This window comes from Lynx rufus, unplaced genomic scaffold, assembly GCF_022079265.1.
Source record: "Lynx rufus isolate CCGP_SWC_20201006 ecotype Redwood Valley unplaced genomic scaffold, mLynRuf1.p SCAF_5, whole genome shotgun sequence".
NCBI classification, from domain to species: Eukaryota; Metazoa; Chordata; class Mammalia; order Carnivora; family Felidae; genus Lynx; species Lynx rufus.
Window position 1 is genome coordinate 61,764,013 of NW_025814867.1, and position 15,796 is coordinate 61,779,808.

General features: G+C 39.9%; 1 pseudogene; it reads left to right on the top strand.

The window, feature by feature from the left end:
- LOC124527179 (EGF-like and EMI domain-containing protein 1) overlaps window positions 1–15,580 on the top strand; it is a 31,793-nt pseudogene extending 16,213 nt beyond the window's left edge.
- The last annotated feature ends 216 nt before the right edge of the window (window positions 15,581–15,796 follow it).

Genomic DNA, 15,796 nt, shown 5'->3' on the forward strand with positions numbered 1-15,796 from the left:
GAGCCCCACATCAGGCTCTGTACTGACAGCATAAAGACTATTTGGGATTCTCTCTCTCCCTCTCTCTCTCTCTGCCCCTCCCCTGCTCACACTGTCTCTGTCTTTCTCAAAAATAAATAAATTAACTTAAAAAAATCTAAAAAAAGAAATGAAAAAAAACAAAACAAACAAACTAGAGTGCACACAATATGGGTGTTTCACAAACATTCTGAGGGAAAAAAGCTTGATACCAAAGAATACATACTTTTTGTAAAATTCATTTATATGAAGTTCTAAAATAAGAAAAAATAATCTGTGGTGATAGGAATCAGAATAATGCTCAATTTGTGAAGCTAATGATTAAGAAATCATCAAATTACCTTCGAGTTTTTGTGGTACTGGTAGTTATCTATATCTTGAACTGGGTGCCAATTACAAGGGGTTATTTATTTACATTGTGGAGAAAAAAGTATGAACTCAAGTATGAACTTGAGTTTTATGGACTTCTCTGCATGTATATTAAATCTCAGTAAAAAATTTCAAAAATATTACTGGAAGAAAAAACAACAATTTTGTATTAAAACAACCTAGAAGGAATAACACCAAAGTGCCAGAAACATAATTTTCATGTTCAGGAATCAATGGCAATTTCTTTTTACTTTTTTGCTTTCTTAAACATTCTCAATAGTCTTTAGGGTCTATATTTAAAGTTCTCTTTTAAAAGGTTTTATTGCTATTGTCTTTTCCTGAGACTGTTCAGGAAACATGCTCAAAGATCTTTTCTTTTCATTTTTTCTTTTTCTTTTCTTCCTTTCTTTCTTTCTTTCTTTCTTTCTTTCTTTCTTTCTTTCTTTCTTTTCTTTTTTCTTTTTTTGAGAAATGAAGGGTTTCATTTCCATTTTCAGTGATGTAGACAGTATGGGCCAGCTGAGATGGGGTCATAGTTCTGTCAGCCTAGATCCCACCTTCAGACACAATTGCCCTGTGAGCTGTGAGGACTGTCTGAATGGAGGCAGATGCCGAGAAGGGAGGAGTGAGTGCTCTTGCCCAGCTGGCTGGGGAGACACGCTTTGCAACGACAGTAAGTCATACCCCGGAGTACTGGTAGAAGGGTAATGAGTTGTCCTTTACTGCTGCTAAATTACTGTGATGAGTTCTCTTTTACATGTGTTCTCCCTAAAACGTTTTAACAAAGTAAACGATTGGTATGGTGACAAACCAATTTATTTGCTGTGCATAAAGAAAGGCTGAGGTTTTGCACTGAACATGTGATTAGGTGGGGAGATTTTGTGTTACCTGGGAAACTTGATGTGCTGTCTCTTGTTTATCCCCAGAACATAAAAGTTAATAAAGGATCCTAATATTCTAGGCCTATAAAAATCCCTCCATTTAAATAAATCATTAGGCCCCGGCAAGCTATTCCCAGTGAAGGAAGAAAGAATTCATGTTACAAAGTGCAATTAATGGAACTGCTTTATGGCTTCTTCTTTTTGTTTATTTGTTTTTCTTTTCTTTCTTTACATAAGATGTAAATATAGCCAATAACACTTTTTTTATGTGTCTCATGAGAAAATATCAAAGATTTGAAAAAACGATACCGCTAACAAGTCTTTTCTTTTACATTTTAAATGGAGGTATGCTTGCAGGAGAGAAAACTGCCCAGTACTAAAACCAAAATATATTGACTGTTTCCTCTTCCTCTTTTTAAATTTACCTTATAAATATTTAATGAAAGGGTTTTCTTAGTTTTTGTGATTAGCTTGGAAAATGATATAAGCAGATTTTCTTTTGAGCCCCTTGCATATGGGAAGAAAAATGACTAATATTGGTTGTGAGACAGATGCAAAACTCGAGTCAGAACATAGGAAGTAGTTTACCCAAAATTACTAGTTACAGCGTTGAGGATCTTCCTTAAGTGTGCCTCTGATCGTGTTTCTCTGCTGCTCAGAAAAACTTTAAGGGCATCCATTTCCTGATACATAGGCACACGCTTCTAATCTAGTACTGACAGCCATCTACAATCAGACCCTCATAAATCCTTTTTTTCTTTTTATCCTAATCACAGCTTTTTGCTCAGCTTATCATTTCCAGCAAACTAAACCACTTGCTACTCACTGCTTTTATCAGCTTTGTGCCTTTTGCTGAACTGCCGTCTTTGGCTCTTGCTGCTTATTGCACGAAGCTTTATTTGATGGCTCCAGTCTAGCCACAACTATTTACGTCTTTGATGGATTTCAAGTCATTCTCTCTCTCTGAATTAGAGGTAGCCATCTTCTGTTCTGTCTCCCTTACTAGACTGAGAGCTCATCAATCAGGTCCTATTCATGTTTCTCCAAAGTAAAGGCGCTCAGTGCATGAATGGACAAATGACTACGACTTGGTGTTGAGAGACCTCACTATATTGACCTGCAACTTGACAGACTCAACTATATACAATTGGGATCAAATAAATGTTGTATGACTATTAGGAAGTAAATACTTCCCTTACATAAGTTTCATTGGTAAACCCGCATCTTCCAAACCCTTCATCCCTAACATGGCAGCATGAGAAATGAAACTAAAAATCTATCGCAAGTACTTCAGAATAAAACATCTCTGATACAAAATTAATAGAGAAATGTTAAAAGTGAGCTTGTTGATGAAATGAAGAGAAGATGACCTCTTCTTTAGCTTTGGAAAACTCTGAGGATCTCTTTTTTTTTTTTTAATTTTTTCAACGTTTTTTTATTTATTTTTGGGACAGAGAGAGACAGAGCATGAACGGGGGAGGGGCAGAGAGAGAGGGAGACACATAATCGGAAACAGGCTCCAGGCTCCGAGCCATCAGCCCAGAGCCTGACGCGGGGCTCGAACTCACGGACCGCGAGATCGTGACCTGGCTGAAGTCGGACGCTTAACCGACTGCGCCACCCAGGCGCCCCATCTGAGGATCTCTTAAGTGTTTGCATGGTCCTGCAAAGGGGAGTCTGTTCCTGAAGCAGAAGCTCATAAAATCTTTGTGTTTCTTCTTTTGTTTTTCTTTTTTACAAAAACAGAACAATCGAGAAAAAAAAAAAAGTAAGTGCCCACTAATTCACTAATTCTTTAACAAAAGGGAGGAGTAAAAACGTTTTCCTAAAATTCCCTATAAACGTTGGGCACCTAAGTGGCTCAGTTGGTTGAGTGTCCATCTCAGGGCTTGAGGCTTTGAGCCCCGCAGAGGGCTGGAACGTGCTTTGGATTCTGTGTCTCCCTCTCTCTCTGCCCCTCTCCCATATGCACTCTGTCTCTCTCTCTCTCTCTCAAAAGTAAATAAACATTAAATTCTTTTTTTAAAAACATCCCTATAAACCTCAATAAATAGAAGGGACTAATCATTCATTACCCATATTTTTAAATTACCAGCTCTTCAAATGTAGCAATGAACATTAAAATAGAACATTCTGCAGAGATCTGCAAGGTTAGTGTTCCCAATGAGTAGATTTTCTAGCCCAATATCTATTGGTCTATAATGAAAATATTTACTTTGAGGTCTTAGAAATTCCTCCAAGTAATTATAGTGAAACAATTTAAAGATCATCAGATATTAATTTTAATAGCACATATTAGAACTCCATTTCTTTTGAAGAGATTTCAAGTTGACTCATTTGCTATTGTGAGACTCCATCCACTCGAAAGGGAGGGTAGGAAGATTTCCATATGACAAATGAGTGGACTATATATGGAAGAGAGGATTCATGACTTCTTCCAAATCATCCAGCTATGGTGTGGGATGTTTGTTTTACAATTTTCTTTTCCAGGATAATTGCTCTGTTTGGTGCTTATGGAGTGTTTAGCAAATCCTTGTACTGTGTAATATCATATTCTACTTCATGGGGGAATGTAAGTTTATGGTGTTGGTTTGCCAGTGTTGACGAATTTCTATAATCCATATACTGCGCAAGCTATTTAAACTTCACTAGCTTCGGGGCGCCTGGGTGGCGCAGTCGGTTAAGCGTCCGACTTCAGCCAGGTCACGATCTCGCGGTCCGTGAGTTCGAGCCCTGCGTCGGGCTCTGGGCTGATGGCTCGGAGCCTGGAGCCTGTTTCCGATTCTGTGTCTCCCTCTCTCTCTGCCCCTCCCCCGTTCATGCTCTGTCTCTCTCTGTCCCAAAAATAAATAAACGTTGAAAAAAAAAATTTTTTTTTAAATAAAAAAAAAATAAATAAACTTCACTAGCTTCAGGACGCGGGGGTGGCTCAGTCTGCTGACTGTCCGACTCTTCGTTTCGGTTCAGGTCATGATTCCAGGGTTATGGGATCAAGCCCCACATCTGGATCCATGCTGAGTGGAGCCTGCTTAAGATTCTCTCTCACTCTCCCTCTGCCCCTCTCTTGCTCACTCTCTGTCTCCCTCTGTCTCTCTCAAAAATAAAATAAAATAAACTTCCTTAGCTTCATTTTCCAGGTTTATTTTTTAAAAATGACTCCTCTATAGTTGCTGTAAGAATTAAAAAAAAAACTTACTACAATGTCAGTTTTTTTTTTTTTAATTTTTTTTTTTCAACGTTTATTTATTTTTGGGACAGAGAGAGACAGAGCATGAACGGGGGAGGGGCAGAGAGAGGGAGACACAGCATCGGAAACAGGCTCCAGGCTCTGAGCCATCAGCCCAGAGCCTGACGCGGGGCTCGAACTCACGGACCGCGAGATCGTGACCTGGCTGAAGTCGGACGCTTAACTGACTGCGCCACCCAGGCGCCCCTACAATGTCAGTTTTAACCAATGTTGCTATTTCTTTATTTCCTATCCCTTTTGTTCTTCTCTTCCCTTTCCTTCTCCTTTACATAATATCTTCAAGCTGAAAAGGAGAGAAAAAATGAATAAGAAGCCAAGTTTCCATATTGACATCTGGAATTGTGTAGGTGGGCAAATAGAGGAGGTGATATAAATGTAATTTTATAATATTTAGCCAGCTATGATAAAATGCCAATGAAAATGGTTACTGGAATCATCTCAACAGCTGTATTTAGTCAAGTTTAACTTCTAGTCGCATTTTTCCCAATTTATTTTTTAATGGAATACTAAACTCTTCCCAAAAAATAAACAAGCCAAAGAAAACAGTTGTTTGCTTGACTTCATCAGTCTTTGACCATGCAAAATACCTTGGCACCTTCAAGACAGTCATAGTTGCATTCATTCCTACTAAAAATACATGGCATTTTTTTTCCCCTACATTTTCTTCCCAGCTTTCAAACTGGAAGTTTCCATGTATTTCTCATTAGGGTTGGTGACAGTTATACACACAGATGTCTAGGTAGCTGGGAAAATGTGAGTGTGAGAGTTGAAGGAATAAGGTAAATTTTGCATGTGAACCTTGTTATCAGTTCTTCAGTGACCCTCACTCTAACTAGCTGCATCAGTAATCCCTCTCAGGAGTGATTATGCCATCCAACCTAGAAGCATGCCAGTGACTCTTTCTTGGTCTGTAAACCAGAGATTTTAATTACCTGGTATCCATTCTAATAGAAAGACAGGTTTGTTTTTGTTTGTTTGTTTTTCCTCCACTCTATCATGAGTATATTGCACTGCTTATTCACCTTCTCCAACTGTCTTCATATTTGGTTCCCCAAAGACCCATGGGAAATCATGTGGCAGCATCTGTGATTGTCAGAATGGAGACAGTGGTGATCCTCTGACTAGGCAGTGCTGGTGCCCCCCAGGAGCTCCTGGGAAACCCTGGGAAAATGGAAGGAATGACTGGTGCTGGTCACGTGACACCACTCCTTAAGTTCTTGAGGTTTCTAGTAGGAAATGAACTAAATGAAAATCACATCTGTATTTTTCAAGGTGGTCTTTTCTGAGGAAGAAAAAAAGCTGTGTCTACATATACAAGAGTACAGTTGCTTTGAATGATGCCATGTATATCTATGCAGAATAAATCTTGATACAGAGAAAACCTTCTTGTTCTCCTGAGCAAAAAGTTGAGTTTGTGTGTGTTGGTTTGGACCTAGGAGCTAGGGGGAATTTATTTGCTCTGCATAAGAAAAATAAGAAAAAGAAGTGGAGCTCTTTGGGCAAACCAGGGAGGAGGAGAGATGAAAATCAGAGAAGAAAAGGAAAGGAGGGTGTGAGGACAAAAAGAGGAGAAATGATGGATGAAGAACTCACAAAATACCTGTGTGTGGATTTTACATGGAAACCAGTGAAGAGGCCACATTTTTAGCATAAGCAGATAAAAGACAAAAATGAAACTACTTGTACAAGCCCAAGAGCTGAATGCAGAGAGTCAATGAAGATATAAGTCGTCGGGGACTGCCAGGAATCCTGGGGAGTTTATTAGATGCTCACAGATCACAGAACTGGAGCCACGGAAACCAAGTTTACTTCCCCCTCTGAGAAATGTAGGAAGACCCTTGTTGGCGTCCCAGTTATTTGCACCCCCTGAGCAATGTTGTTTCACTTATTCAAAAGGTATACGTGAAATGGTAGCAGGGCAATCTGCCAGGCATTGTGATATGGTAATAAAAAATATATAAAAACTAAAAAAGACTCTGGTCACTCCATGTGGAACTTACAGTCGTATTCAGAGCAGACATAAGTTACAAATATTGGTAGGTATTGCCAATTAAATATTAACGTGTGCTTGGCGGTCAGACCAGGAGGACAATGCAGACTGTGTGGGCCAGGGAGAAGTAACACTGAAGCTGAAGGCAGAAAAGCAAGCAGACATGAAACAGGACAAAGAGTGAAGGAAGAGCATTCGACACTGACGGCATCTCCTGCTGCCAGACTCTGAAGTGGGAATGAATGAGGTTCACCAGAGGAGCCCAAAAAGGTCAGCTGGTGGAGCAAACTACAACTATGGAGACATTAATGCAATAGGAAGTCAGCTGGTGCCTGGCTGGGCTCATAAGTCTCATTAAGTTTGGAGTTCTTAATCTGACAGCAATGGCAAGTCACTGTAGAATTTTATTTTATTTTTTAATTAAAAAATTTTTTTAAAGTTCATTTATTTATTTTGACAGAGACTGAGATAGCATGAGTGGGGGAGGGACAGAGAGCGAGGGAGACAGCAAATCCCAAGCAGGCTCCCCACTGGCCCCGCAGACACAGGGCTCAAACTCACAAAACCGTGAGATGAAATCAAGGGTCGGATGCTTAACTGACGGAGCCACGCAGGCACCCCAAATTTTAGACACAGGATTTGGAATCATATTTGGAGTTTATGAAAAATCTCTCTAGCTTCAGTCCAATTACAGTGCAAACATCTTCCTTTCTACAATCCCCTTATTTCATGTAACAGCAGCATTGCGAGTTTTGCATGTGGGTAGTGTTCGCTTTGTTTGTCCTTCCAACCCTCCAGGATGCCCAAAAATGATCCTTTGGGAAGAACTACAAAAAGAAATATAACTGTGCCAACAATGACCATTGCCACAGGGTGTATGGTGCCTTATGTGTGAGCCAGGGCCCTATGGAAGGTTTTTTCATCTGAGTAAGTCATGGGCAATAATTTGTACTCTACATGAAGCAAGAAGGCTCAAAAAAGTACCAAAAATATGTTAGAGGAAGAGAGTAAAAAACATAACATTTTATATAGTCATATCATATATATGATGGTTTATGTTCTAGTCTTTATTTAGCCTCCTGACATTATAGAATCTAGATTTTGATGAATGAAAGAAAAATATTTGTGAATTATTTACACTTTTTTTTCTAGTTAGTGCTTACCCTGAGAGGATTTAACTAGTTCATTTAAATGGACATTTGAGGAACATCTGGGTGGCTCAGTTGGTGAAGCATCTGACTTCAGCTCAGGTCATGCTCTCACAGTCCGTGAGTTCTAGCCCCACATCAGGCTCTGTGCTGACAGCTTGGAGCCTGGAGTCTGCTTCAGATTCTGTGTCCCCCTCTCCCTCTGCCCCTCCCCTGCTCACACACACACACTCTCTCTCTCAAAAATAAATAAATATTAACAAAAAGTTTTTTTAAAAAATTAAATGGACATTTGACACTTTCTGGGGATTGAATATCAAAGGCCCAGTGCTAGTTTCTTTTATTTCTGTCTTCTAATACAAAGCAATGATTATTCCATAAAATTTCTAAAACAGGCTATTCATTTTGCATTTTGGCCATCAACCATGTTTTGCAAAAGCTGCAAGAAAACACAATCACCGGTAAATACTTCAGCCAGCCATCAGTAACTTTTAGAGTTTCTCCCAGTGGGTCAGCACTGGTTGCCCACCACCCCATCTTGAAACGGTGTGCAAACACTTGTGAGCCCACAGCAATCTCTATCCTCTTTTTCTGCCCATTTCACATGCCCTTCTCTGGAAATCCTTCCTTAGTGGACCTCAGTAATACTGTGACCTGTTTTTTTTTTTTTTTAATAACAGAGACCTTTTGGGGTCTTACATTATATTTTTAGTTGAATGTTCATGGATCTTATTTACTTTATGAAAGGTATGCCCATTGAAGACAGAGAGTAAATTGTGAATATTCTAATAAGAGAGCCAGAGAAGGCACTATAGAAAACTGAACCTGGGTCATGAGGAAAGGTTAGACTTGGACAAGCAAAACAGAAGGAAAGGGGAAAAGGCATGGGTACATGTGAACAATGCAGGTGTGGATGGTATGGTCTAGAACATGACATACTTCCTAGAACATACCAGGAGAAGGAGACCCATCTAGAAACAAAGATAGCATCACTTCTATTTTTGTTCCTCTAGGGTAACAGGACACACCCCATTTTTAGTAATAACTTGAATATTTTATAAGGTAATATCACATGTTTAGGCAAAAACATTTCAATCATAATCCATCTGGTCAAAAAGTCAAAAAGCAGATGGTGGTGGTAGTGATGGTGTTTACCATCTTGAATGTGACCACCTTTAGGAAGAACATACACATTCTAGTTCTTCAGGATCCTTATTGCTTAGATTCAAGGCTTCATTTATTAATGCCACTTACCTGACCCTCAGAACCTTCATTTTGCAACCATCTATTAGTTTTCTAAATCTATCATGATAAATTACCACAAACTAAGTGCTCTAAACGACAGAAATTTATTGCCTCACAGTTCTGGAGCTAGAAGTCTGGCATCAGGGTGTTGGCAGGCCATGATCTCTTTGAAAGTGCTAGGGAAGGATCAGTTCCAGACCTCCCTAAGCTTCCCATAGTTCCTTGGCTAGTGACCATTTTAACTCCAGTCTTCACATGGCATTCTCCCTGTGTGAGTGTCTCTGTGCACGCATTTTACCTACCTGTAAGGACACCAGTCATATCAGATTAGAGACCCATCCCACTCCATTATGACCTCATCTTAACTAATTGCATTGGCAACAACATAATTTCCAAGTAAGTACACATTCTGAAGTACTGAGTGTAAGGGCTTCAACATAAGAATTATGAAGGACACATTTCAATGCATAATGCACCCTGAGTAGATATTGGATTGCCAAAGATGTTACTCCACTTTTCCTTTTTCCCTAAGCACATTTTCAGTTATAGCTTCTTACTATGTCCAGTTGTCATATTTAAGCATTCCATCATGCCTGAGCTGTTCCCTGAACCACTGTTCTCCATGCTGAACCAGGAAGAGTAAGGCATGGAAGTCAGTCCAGGGAAGTGAGTGCTCTGGAATTCACAAGAGTCCTATCAAGGAGGACAAAAGCTCTGAGAAAGAGGCCTGCAATTTAGTTGGTCTAAGCCACAGGAAGGATGAGAGAGGGATCACGTAATTTATCATCCAAATGGGACAATATTAACAGTGAAAAGAAGTCCTGTTAATAAATCTGTTCTGCTTCTAGGGGTAACTCTGTTCCTGGCAACTAGGACAAGGATTACCCCGCATGGTGGCACTATAACCACTACTTTAAATTACCTCTTCTAATAATAGCAGATATTAGCAGATACTAATAATTTCCATCTAGCAGAAAGTCAAGTGGCTTATTTTGTTTTCTCCACGCAGCTTTTGAGAACAAAGCCTCTGTAGGCATACAATGCAGTTACCTGGAGCTTGGAAGTTACCTGAAGGATCTTGATTAGTCCCTTGGACATTTGTAATGGAGGAGGAAAAAACATGTCAGAGGTTTTGGAAAGGGAATTGAATTACTGTAAATAACTCCTCAAAGACAGAACTAAGGCTATGTTTTCCTAAATGCAAAGGTGGGACTTCAAATTAGAATTCCTGTGCTGACTACCATCCCTAAAGTTTAACGGCATGGGGAAAATAATGAAGAAAAGGCAAACACCATTTGCCAAAAGAATGTGGCCAAGAAAATGCGGCTGTCACGATGAAAGTTTTGTGTAATCTACGTGATGTAAAATTACTTCCGATTACCATATATTGAAAGGGAATGGAAACAATGGCGAGCCTTTACATCAGTGCTTGTCCATCATCCCCTTGCTGCGACCCGATGAATATAGGGCCTGGCAGATCTTAACAGTCCTTGGAGAATATTAACTATAGGCACCAATGGAGCACACTGAGAAGCAGTTTCTCTCCCAGAAGCACCAAAGCCTTCTAAGTAGTTCAGGCTTCACTGTTCACATCCAGTTGCCAAAAAGCAAATGAATTGCCTGATTTGAAAGACATTTGTTTTTCTGTTTCTTTTTTTGGCAGTCAGGATGATCCCCTTGTTTTCCCCATAATCGGGCCCCGCAGAACTACATGCCTGTACACTGACAATGTAAAAGAAACAAAGCATGGTTTTCAGGTGACCGGTTTGCCTCAATCTGCTTGCAGACTGTCCCAAGGGGGTCTATGGAGCTGGCTGCTCTTCAGAATGTCAGTATGTGGAGGAGAACACCCTGGAATGCAGTGCCAAAAATGGCAGTTGCACCTGCGAATCTGGTTACCAAGGCAACAGATGCCAGAAAGGTACAATCTGATGATACATTTTCTTTCTTCTCTAATAACAATGCTCCGCCTTTGTTCGGCACCATATGATCATTAATTGGTTAATCCGCCAGTGTTCTCAGGAGATGGGTAAGCTTTATTAATCCCCTATTTGCAGGTGAGGAAACTGAGACACATGGCAATGAAGTTATTTTACTTTGTCTTCTCAGCCTCTGCTCTTAGCTGTCTCCTTGCTAGCCTGAGCAGAAGAAAGATCGCATTGCAGAGAATCTTAAGATTAAAGCTGACCAATCGCTTCTCTGAGCTGAAGTAATCAACCAAGGGTACTAGCTTCCAGAGTTAAAGAATTGTTTCCTTTATACCTGGAGATAGATCACTCAAATAAACACAAGTCAAAGATTCTGACCATAGAGAAGTTTTCGAAAATTTAAATAGGGGTATCAGTATCATCTTTTTTTCAAATGTCTAAATATTACATAAATATTTTTAAGACATCCATAAATATAAAAGCTTACATACAACATAATTCCAATTATAAGTAACATATGTAGATGTGTGAATGTGCATGCGCATGTACGATTTGGGAAAACGTATTCCGAGATCAAGATGTTAGTAATAGCTTCTCTGGTTTGTGGACTCATGGAAAGCTTCTCCCCAGTGAAGCTGTGAAATAGTGGCTCTCTCACTATTTCACAAAGTTTCATGTCATTTTTTCACTGAATCTTGTCAGTCCTGCCTTACTTAAAATTAACAACTTGCAAAACTCCTTGAACTTTTAAAATTTTTTCCAAAGTATGTATCATCTTCTAACATACTATTTTTTATTGTATACTAGTATATATATAGTATTTATAACATACTACTCTTTTTATTATTAGAACATACTCCAATTATTATTATGTCTAATATTTATTCCCTGTCCTTCCTGCTAGAAGTTAATCCCCACAGGGGGAAGGCTATCTGTTTGCTTTGTTCACCAAAGTATTCCCAAACTCCTAGAATAATCCTAACATTTTGGAGTTGCTCAATAAGTATTTTCTTAAATGAATACATAAATGTTCATGGTTCAGTTTTTATTCTTTATAAATTTTTCTTATATTATTATGATGTATTCTGAATTAAGCACTTGTTACTGTTTTTTCAGAGGAAATTCTTACAGCGTTTTTTTCTTTCATACATAGAAAGACTGAATATATAACAAATATAATTATACAATTATCAGAACTAAATGGTCAAGTGATCCAAAGGGCAATCTTTTTTTTTTAATTTTTAAATGTTTATTTATTTTTGAGAAGGAGGAGAAGGGGCATAGAGAGGGGGTGAGGACGAAGGATTCAAAGCAGATTCTGTGCTAAGCAGAGAGCCCAGTGTGAGGCTCGAATTCAGGAACCGTGAGATAGTGACCTGAGCTGAGACCAAGAGTGGAAGACTTACCAACTGAGCCCATCCAGGTGCCCCCAAAGAGCGATCTTTTTAAAAATCAGGAGGAATAGTGGGGCGCCTGGGTACCTCAGCTGGTCAAGCCTCCAACTCTTGGTTTTGCTTAGGTCATGATCTCACGGTTTGTGAGTTCAAGCCCCACGTCGGGCTGTGCGCTGACAACACTGAGCTTGCTTGGGATTCTCTTTCTCTCCCTCTCTCTCTGCCCCTCCCCCCACTCACACACACACACTCTCTCTCTCAAAATAAATAAATAGACTTAAAAAAAAGATCAGGAGGAGTGACTAAGTTGAAAGGAAGCCATCATACTGTTGGATTCACTTACAGAGGTAAGCCTTGAAATTGAAGGTTGTCTTTTGCCTTCAAGTATTACACATTTCTCCTTGCATTGTCAACTTAAGATGGTCTGCAGGGATTTTCCGGAGCTGACTGAATGGGAATGAGGGCTTCCAGGTTGTCCTATGGCTATGAAGCTGGAGTATGTGAGCAGCAGTGTCCATCTAGATTTTGTGGAGAAAGGACTGTTTCTGTAGCTGCATTGTGACTTTCTAGGCTAAGGAGAAAAGAACTTAGGGAAACACAAGCCTGACATAACACAAATGTGTTTAACATCATCTAAGAGTAGGCCCCATGCCAATCTCTAAACCTCCTCCTGCTTTAACTGATTTTTAGACCTAGAATCACCCCCCTATTCAATAACTCGCTAAAGAAGTCATGCCCTGGAAGTCAACGCATGAGGAGACAATACCATATACAGACATCTGGGTAGATTTAATTTATTCTGATAACATTTCCTTAAAGCAGCTGCTGAATATACTTTATTGGAAAATGCTTCTGAGATTCCCACTGTGAAGGAAAATGAGTTGAAAGTATATGTAAATTAGCAAAATAGAGAGGTCACCATAATCTCTGGAAAACATATTATTTTTCAATCAGATAACTTTGTCCAATTCTGATATTTTTGTCTAACCACAAAATGAAATTATGAATCAGACTGGAGCGGGTGAATGGGATCGCCATGATTGGCAGTTGAAATCAAGGCAAGAAGAGCTCTCGAAGAGTTGTGCATGATGAAAATCAGGCCTGTTGTGTTTCTTTTTCTTTTTTAAAAAAGTGAAGTAGCCCAAGTGCTCCTAGAGCCAGACATAGCTTTAAAAATCTTAACTCTAGACCTGTATCTAGATTGCCGATGAATAGTTAATTAAAGACTGCAGATCGTTTCAATGGCACTAATGAACAGTGCTCTCTACAATCAGCACCAGGCTTTATTTAGCCCATCAGCAATGACTTCTAAGAGTGGAAGAGCTGGTTTCTATGTGAATCTGTGAAATAGCGAAAAAGAGGGCGGGTGGAGGGGAAAATGACAGTGTCTTTGCCTTATTTTGATTAGTTTGTAGCCTGTGGTACTTTGGATCCCAACTGCAGGCAGATCTCTAAATGTGGAGCACTCTGGTCCAGAGAGCCCACTGAGTCCATCAAAGGAGGCCTCGACAGCCCAAAGAAGGACAGATGTTTGTTACCATAGTTCCATGCTGGACGGATTTTGAACTTTGAGCTCTGATGGGTGTCTAAAAGCAAGTCCGTTGACTTGAGAGGTGCTCATATTGTAGCACAGGTTAGGCATGGTGGCTGAATTTCAGTCTCAAAAAGCCAGAAGATCTGGGTTCAGATCCTATTTTGCTACTTATTAGCTGTGTGACTCAAAGTAAGTCACTTTACCTCCTGGAGTTTCAGTTTCTTATGTAAAAAGGAGATAAAATTGCTTACATCACATGTAGATATTTATGGAAATGTGAGCTAATTTATGTAAAGTGCTTGGCACTGAGTAATGATCGATACATAATAGCCAGGAATGGTATGCACATCCCAGAAAATGTCACAATTCTGTTATTCAGAGATTCTTCCCAGGATGAGAAGATACTTCACAGCCCAACTTGGATGGATGCCACTTTCCACAATTGTCATGTTTAGGAAAGTTCCCAGGTTTTCCCTGTGTTAAAAGAATGCTTCCCACGAGGCTTCTGATTCCAGTAGTCCATGGTAGGACAAACGCTGGACCCTCTCACTGAGCCTTCACCGGGCCCTGTGGCATCAGCCATCCTTTTCCGGTTCAAAGGGCGCTGAACAAAGCAGCAACATGTTCCTCTTTGCCCACTTTATGCGTTGCACACTTTTATAAAATACACAAATTATAAAGCTCTGGGGTGATTTTTCTGGCTTACAAAAGAAGCAAAGACTGGGACAGAATTCAGGCAACCATTTGGGGACAGTTTCCCAAGCACGGCAACTCCTAAAGCTTCCTTTACAAATTACATCTCATTTTCAGGTTTTGTTCTGTGCAACTGCCCCCAAAGATATATATCAAAATTGCTTCCATTGTTACTGTCTGAAAAACCACATTTTCAGCAAAAAAAAGGCACCTCTGTATCTGTGTTTCCAAAGTGACAAGTTTTGGCATCATGTTGATTTCTTCAGGGAATGTCTTTGGAAGTGCTATAAATCCTTGGAGGCTACTCGAATGTTCCTTTCTTTGCAGCTCAGTGATACATAGATACATTCACACACACAACACATACAGACGCATACACACGCATGAACACTTTTCTAACTCACTTAGGCAACAGAAGAAATCGGGGAGCATGTTGAGATTCCTTATAAGACTTTACTCCTTCCTTTTTCTTTATTTTTATTCTACAAGCCTACTCTGCTGGCCTCTGGGGACCAGAGTGCCAGTTCTCCTGTGGACCCTGTGAGAATGGAAGTCAGTGCAACAACAACAAAAAACCCCTGAAAACTGTGACTGTCCTGGTTACACAGGAAAAGCGTGTACCACATGTGAGTCAGTGACCTAGACAGGATAACCAACAAAGTCAGGAAAGTTCTTAGCTTTATAAATGCTCTTTTTTCCTAACTGCTCTATGAGATATTATATTAGGGTGTATTTCAAGTATCTATTGTGGTGTAACGAACCATCCCAGTACTTTGTGGCTTAAAACAATGATTTATTCTTTCTTTTGATCCTGTGGGTTGATAAGATGATTCTCCCCCTTTCAGCTAGTAGACTGGCTGGGAACTAGGCCTGACTGGGCTTCTCAACCCGGGAACCCCATCTTTCCTATATATGGCATTTTCATAAAGTTAGCTTCGACTTTCTCTAAAGCACAGCAATCTCGAGAAAACAATCCAAGTAGCAGCATCCTAAAAGTGTTAAAGAGAAGCCATAACATGTCAAAAAAGCCCAGCTTCAGAATCCACACGTTATTACTTCTGCCAAATTCTATGGGTTATGCGAGTGATAAGGCCAGCCAGATCCAGGAAGAGGAGAAGAATTCTACCTTCTGATGAGTGAAGTAGCAAAATCTCACTGCAAAAGACCTGCAAGGTGGGAGATGTGGTTGCGGCCATCCTTGGAACCAACCTGCCATAGTACACTATTTAAAGTTAGACTGCAAGGCGTTTTGAGAATCCACTAGCCTGGATCTATCATCCTCATCCGATTATAGACTCATAAAAAGCGCTTAGTTTCGCCGAACCCACTTCAAAGAGCTAGTAGAACGA